Source organism: Bidens hawaiensis, unplaced genomic scaffold (assembly GCF_021521415.1).
Source record: "Bidens hawaiensis isolate Kalapana, Puna unplaced genomic scaffold, B.hawaiensis_p1.1 tig00000935_1, whole genome shotgun sequence".
Classification (NCBI taxonomy): domain Eukaryota; kingdom Viridiplantae; phylum Streptophyta; class Magnoliopsida; order Asterales; family Asteraceae; genus Bidens; species Bidens hawaiensis.
The window spans coordinates 1787571-1794785 of NW_027491054.1; the positions used below are offsets into that span (position 1 = coordinate 1787571).

The 7215-nt window shown below is 35.6% G+C and overlaps 1 pseudogene across 1 annotated transcript; it reads right to left on the reverse strand.

Annotated features, from left to right (window-relative positions):
* Positions 1 to 2901: 2901 nt before the first annotated feature.
* On the reverse strand, positions 2902 to 6420 carry LOC143548416 (mitochondrial phosphate carrier protein 3, mitochondrial-like; annotated as a pseudogene). The gene is made up of 6 exons (XR_013137948.1): positions 6243 to 6420; positions 4351 to 4712; positions 4235 to 4278; positions 3439 to 3653; positions 3227 to 3351; positions 2902 to 3143 (listed from the first exon to the last, which is right to left on the reverse strand). The product of XR_013137948.1 is annotated as a mitochondrial phosphate carrier protein 3, mitochondrial-like (transcript).
* Between the last annotated feature and the right edge of the window lie 795 nt (positions 6421 to 7215).

Below are 7215 nucleotides of genomic sequence, written 5' to 3' on the forward strand. Positions count from 1 at the left end.
CAAATATGTGTCAATATCCAGTTTCAATCAATATCCCATTCACAAACTCAACTCCATATCCAGAGTTGACACGTATTTGTTCACACGTAAGACCCAGAGATAACAAGTTTCACTCGTTGACGGAAAAACATCTCCGGTCTCACAATAATCGTGTACACCTGGCCATACAGACGAAAACACCAAAATACTCTCTCTTTTTTTTTTTTTAAACTCGTTAACTTCGCCTAAAGTTAACATCGCTCCTCCTTAACTTCGCCTGTCCATAACTTCGCCTGGCTGATAAGCGAACTTGTGAGGTAGGCGAAGTTGTGGATAACTTCGCTTAACCTTATATCTTCGCCTAAACCCTACGAACAGTGACGGCAACTTCGCCTGATGAATAATAACTTCGCCTGCGGCGCTGTTCGGCCAGAAACGCACAGAAACGTGCCAGAAACACCAAAACGCAGATCTCGAACCATAGCATAAGAGCCTAAGGCTCTGATACCACATGTAGTATCCCTTGACGGATCACACGAGATATCTCGGTCTACTCAGGTGCGGAATCCCTGCGTAGATCGTTACGAGCGTAGAAAGCAAATCAAACAAACACACACGAATAAACCGAAACACGTTATATTTTAATAACTGAACTCACGTGATATGAATCACTGATACAGACTCTCGTCCTCACGTTACAATGAACTCAAACCAGCTTAGATCAACTCCATGAACTACCTCAACACTAAGCCGTAACCTAGTATAAATACACGACAACTTCGCCTGATATGTTCAGGCGAAGTTGTCCATAACTTCGCTTGTTCAACAAGTTCGCCTAGGCGAACTTGTTAACAACTTCGCTTAAACAAAAACATAAATAACATTACAGACTCGATTACAGACACTAGACTATGAACTACTGACATTTATGCACCAACAGCATCCATTTAAAAATTAAGCAATCTGGTGGCTTCCATAAAAGGGGGGAGCGACCACATCGCGATACATAGGATTTAGGGTTTTGGTTTATATATATATATATATATATATATATATATTGTATAAGTAGGGTTGAGATCTAGAAAGAACTCATCTTAATGAGAGAACTAATAAAAAATTATTTTTAACATTATTTAAAAAAATATTTTGTGATTTTTTTTCTTTCCTCCTAATAAGAGGATAGTGTTCCTAAAAAAAACCGTTGATGTAGTGCATACGTGCACTAATGTGTATTGCATGTATACAATAGTGTTTTATTGCATATAATAAAACATAATTGCATTATATAATACACACTATTGAATATTTGCAAATGCAATACTAATACTTGTATGCAATACATACTATCGCATATACGTAATACAAAATTAATGTACATATGCACTATATAGATTTTTTTTTTGTATATAATATAACACTATTACACTAATACAATACAAGCAATTGCATATATGCTATTTAACACTAGTGCACATATCAAAATACACACTAGTGCACATATGCAATAAAAAAAGTCGATATATTGCATATGTGCACTACAACGAGTTTTTATTTTTATTATTTTTTTTCTAGTAAAGAATAACAATATATAAGAATGATGAAAGAAAAAAAAAATTTTAAAATATTTTTTTTAATTAAATTAAAAATATATCTTTATTAGTTCTCTAGTTTTCTCTCTAACAGTGAGCTCTCTCTTGATACTTTCCCTGTATAAGTATTCTCTAATTGGGGTACTTTATTTTTCATGCTGTGCTATCGTTGTGGGTTTGGATACTATAATGTGCTGGAGATACACCATCACCGAATGGGTTTGGAAAGGGTATCTTTCGTTCTCATCTGGTAAAATTAGGATGAAGTGTTGATATCAGAATCGTTCTTAAGAACTTATCTATAAAGGTATGTTTATTACACAAGCCAAATAGTCAGGTCGAGTGTGGTATAAATCATGAGATATTTTGTATAAGTTTGAAAAAAATAGTCACATTTTTATCAACATTTGAACTTTAAAGGTCTATAATCACACTTTCTAGTGATGATGTACATATCATCAAGAGAAACTGTCCAACTTTTACAGGGAGAAATTTTAAAAGACCTCGACATAGTGTAATTATTGCTCGACCTGCACCTTGAGTATATATGTAATTATATGCTTATCAATCTATCAAAGCACACCTTTTTTGGTGTTCGCTAAACATTGTCCAACAATGCATATGCCCATTAATGTCCTTTTAACTATAAATAATTTTTATTTTTTTCATTTATAATTATCGGCATGCGTTCAGCCTGAAGACATCAGAATTGGTTTAAACATGTATTTCATGTATGAAAAATTGTGAGATTTTATTCTACTAACCTATCAAAATAAGTTTGGCTAGTCTTGCAGATACAATGAATGTAACACAATGCAGTAATTTTGGTATTCGCTTACAAGAGGAGGCGCCTAAAGTCATAAATGAACATCATACAACCTTGGTAAACTTAAGGATGTGCACGTCAAGGTATCACGAAGTGAATCATTGAGTACAGAAGTTTTGGGCCAAACTAGACAGAAGATCGATACTTGCTTTTTAATTAAGCAACACATCAAAGCATATGAAGCTGATAACTAAGGGGGTGTTAAAAATATATTATTATTATTATTGTGGTTATCAACTCCTAAAATAGATTAGCTTCTTCCTTAATCTTTCCAATCCTATAAATATCTCATTGTATTCTACATCAATCAATAATATAATTCTCATTGTATTCTGCATCTATTTTATTCATATGCTATTAGGCTAGTTTCACAAGGCTATGTTGTCCATTCAATCGTGTAAACATGTTAAGCAATTGAAAGAACGTATCAAATAACAAAATGATAAAAAATAAAGAGAAAAACCGGCATCAATTTGCATTAACAAACAGGTGTTTTAGAAGGTCCCTATAATCACATCTCATAGGCCCATTATTGTAGTCCTATTTTCATGATACACATTTCGTACCAAAATCAATCGTACGCCAAAACTTTCAACATAAATATACAATAGAACAAACCTCCTTTACCTATTTAAGACGTCCAAAAATAATAATGAGCAAAGCAATGATTCAGTCCACACAACCGCAATGTGTTCTAGGATTTTGCGGCCTCGATGGCGGCAGGTGGTACAGCACCACCAGTAGTTGGCCTGCAAACAACAGTTAGTTAGTTATAACTGTGGCATCAGAGTGCAATGAGAATAAAATGACAGCAGCTTTTGTTACAACTTACAGTCCAACAAACACTTTGAAAGCGTCATAAATTCCCCATTGAGCACCCGTGAGGGTCCCGATTATCACAATACGCAACGGAAGCCCTCGGGTGAACAGACCCCAAACTCCAAGTTTCTTCACAGCCTAAATAAAAATAATATTTTTTGCTTATTTCGATGAATGCGAATTAATAATAAAGTTTGTAATATAAGACTAACAAGAAGCACTCACATCTCCAACACTGGCTCCTTTGGCATTGTTAAGAAATGAGACAAGATTATCAGCGGGATGAGATACAATAGCACAAAGAACACCCGCCACGTATCCACCAGCAAAACTAACACCGAGTTGAAACGATTTGCTGCACTCGTTTTTGGGCGTTGGGATCGCGTATTTGTAAAACATCTCCACAATTGTCTCAAACGAAGCAAACTTCATCATTGTATCTGCAAATTAATCAGTTGTTTAATAAATGAACAATCATGAACAATGTATTTCATTCGCTTAATTAAAGAAAGGACACGAACAAAGGTCGTGCAAATGTGTTTGTGTCTTTGTGAACTTTTGGTAAGATAATAGTTCATTTTCGTTTATGTTTGCTCGTTTACTTTTGTTCACGTTCGTTGGTTTATATTCGATGATTACGATCTTTAAAGGCTTTCTAATTTTTTGTTTAGTATCTCAACGTTTAAACTTTTAATATTTTTGTTAGTTTATTGTCTTTATAGTAGAAACCCTGGTACTTAAATTTATATTTATTTTGGATGATTATGTTTAATACTTGAGTTTAAGAGTGTCATAATATATATTTATCAAATTTATATATCTTGGTTTGTGTTTGTTTTTGTTTTTATGAAATTAGCAAATGGACACAAACACGAAAAAAAATCATTTCCTTAAAGAAGGAACACAGACACAAAATTTCGTTCGGTTTTTGTTCATGAACCGTTCGTTTGTCCGATAAATGCTTAACGAACAAACATGAACAAGGTCTCGTTCGGTTAGGTTTGTTTACAACCCTACTTACATGGTATTTGGCGTCCCCACAGTGGCACCAATCCCTTGTATAACCTGCAAAAGTGAAAATAATTCAATTATGTGAACAAACACTTAACTAAAAAAAACAAACTAAAATGCACGTACCCGAGTGCGCCTTCTGATCGAACAAACTTAGGAAGTCCATCACCAAGACCTCGGGCAAAACCAGGTTGTGTTTGGACACGAACCTTAACCGCCTCCATGGGACATAAAGCCACATCAGCAATCAGCTCAGCAGATGCAGAACCGGCGAGGTAGATTAAAGTCTTGTACTTGGTAGCATACTCGGGGCCAGCAATGTCAGAGTAGTATTTCTTGAAGAACTCGTAGAACCCGAATTTGCAGGCACCCTGAGCACTGTAACCAAGCAGGGAAGGAACCCAACCCCTAAAGAAGCCCCTGACACCCTGCTCTTTCAGCAATACCCCGAAACCAGACGATATACTCTTGTACTTAACAGGGTCAATCTAATTAGTCAAAAAAGGTAAAAAAGTTAACTAAAATAATCTAATTGTATGATTTTCTTATTTGTTCATGCAGATTTGTTCTGTTGGAATTGTTTCTATTTGGTTTAGTAGTATGGATTGTACCGAGTGGTAACACTGTTTTATATGTGTCTCTTGTTGGAGATGTGCTCTTTGCTTTGTGATGCTGTGTTGAATAGATTTATTTAACTTTCAACGTCATACAGGGCACTAATGATTGTGAATGAAAGACACATGAACAAACTTCAATATCTTTTATCAAATACTTCTGTTCATTAGCCAATCAAGTTTCTTTGACACCAACTTTCAAATATATATATATGAATCAGTCAGCACAAATATGTTGTGCACCACCAAAGTAACATGCAACTAGTGACCAGTGTTTTAGTGACCAAAACATAGCGACTCATTATAGAAACCAAGATAAAAAAAATACATATTATACACATATATATTAAGATATTACGCAATAGAGTCATTTAGGCCCGTGAGCTAGGTTGAGCTTGATAGGAAAGCTCAAGCCCTGGCTCGTATACTAAGCAAGCTTATTTTTATGCTCGAGTGCGGCCTCACGCTCAGCTCGATTGAAGCTTTAAAGGTAGGATTTAGTTTACTGCAGGTATAAAGAAACCTGACCGTAATATCTCTATTTTTTGTCTATTTTCGTTATTTTGGTTTCTATAATGAGTCAGTATGTTTTGACGATTGAAGTAATGGTCACCAGTTGTGTCCCTTTGGTAGTTACATAATGTATTGACTAACTAACTCGCGTATATTTGAAAGGAAAGTGACTAAAAGATTTACATGTGCCACCAAGAACGGGCCGGCTCAACGTCCTCGGAGGCCTAAAACTAACTAAATGTTGAGGCTTTTTTCTTTCTTTTCTCTATATGTATAGCACTAGAGTATACAAGAATTATAGAATATGGATGATTTGCAGTGATAATGGATATGAGGAAATCCTCCTTAACTTGTGACCCATCAAATGAGTTACTAATTCTAAAACAAAATCCACTTTCAAAATCTCGTAATACATAACTCCTATATAAGATGGAGGCCCTATAAAATTGGAGGACTAAAGCCTTGGCCTCATTTAGCTAAGAAATCTGTCAGATTAACATCTTAGAATGCATAAAGGAAGATGATCAAGTAATAGTTAAAATCATTTGATTGAAGTTGTATGTATTTCTTTTAGTGCCCATTAAGACAAGAAAAAATAAATGAAGTTATTTTAGCAAGTCAAGCTAAGAACCTAGATCTAAGACAACATCAACAAATAGAGAAATTCATTCCAGCATGGGGTAACACTGATAAGTGAGTAACACAAATATAAACAAAGATATGCAAGTCGAAATTAAAAGGCGTTGAATCTGTATAGGTAACAAACACATCAACACATAATATACTGATGTGTGACTGGAATTTCAACAAAAAACAGTAGCTAGTATCTAAAACTAAAGCATTGAATCTGAGTAATACAGTAAAATGAATAAAGGTAATTGTGGAGTATACCTGCATGTTACATTTAACGAGATCAAGGGGAGTAACGGCCATATGAGTGAGACCACAGCTGAGGATTCCACCAGCCGAGTACATCTGGATCTTACCTAGGAGCAGCAACCACAAAGACAGTAGTAGTGGCTGAATATAAGAAATTAGGGATCAGAGACTTGTTATCGGAAAACGCCATGATGGGTTCAATCGGAAGATTAGATTAGGCTCCGATTTCCCCTGCAAATGAAATCAGGGATGACCAATGCGATGAACTAAATACCAACCATTGCCTCCCTGCGACAGCGTCTACAATATACTTTTTTCTTTTTTCCTTTTACTACAACTTGCTTATTTATTCTTTTAAGCGTGGTTGAGAATTGGTAGCGCGGTTCATGAAATTTTTTGTAAGATATACACGTATACCGGCTATCCACAACTGACTCACTTGGTGGTCATAGTAAAGGTGCAAAGCATCCAACGCACAGCCGTCTTAGTATTTTTGTAAGGAGGGACCAAAAGTGAAAATCTAAATTTTTGTATCTGTCGCGCTACGCGATGGGAGCCTCACAGAACGCAAGATAAGGGCGGTGTCGCGCTAAGCGATGAACCAAGCCCAAGGTCCATCGTGATACCCTGCTGAAAAGGTCATCTTTTGTACATATATTAAACCAAATTTCGCAATGTTAATTCCCACTAGATTACATTTTAATAAGTTTAATCATAACGAGTCTATCATAATCCTCACATATGACGATACATTGCATCTAAGTAATTGTCACACCCCGTTAAGCGATTTGCGGAAGCGTAAAACAGAGATGTAACAGACACCTCTAGTATCAACCACATTGTTTATAAAGAACAATACAAACTAGTTTACAATATTTTACATCGATCTAACTTTGTGTACAACTAGGTGATACAAACTAAATCCAGCCCCTTAAGCAGCTTTACTTCTTACTAGCACACTTGCATCAATTCACCCCGCATTGAT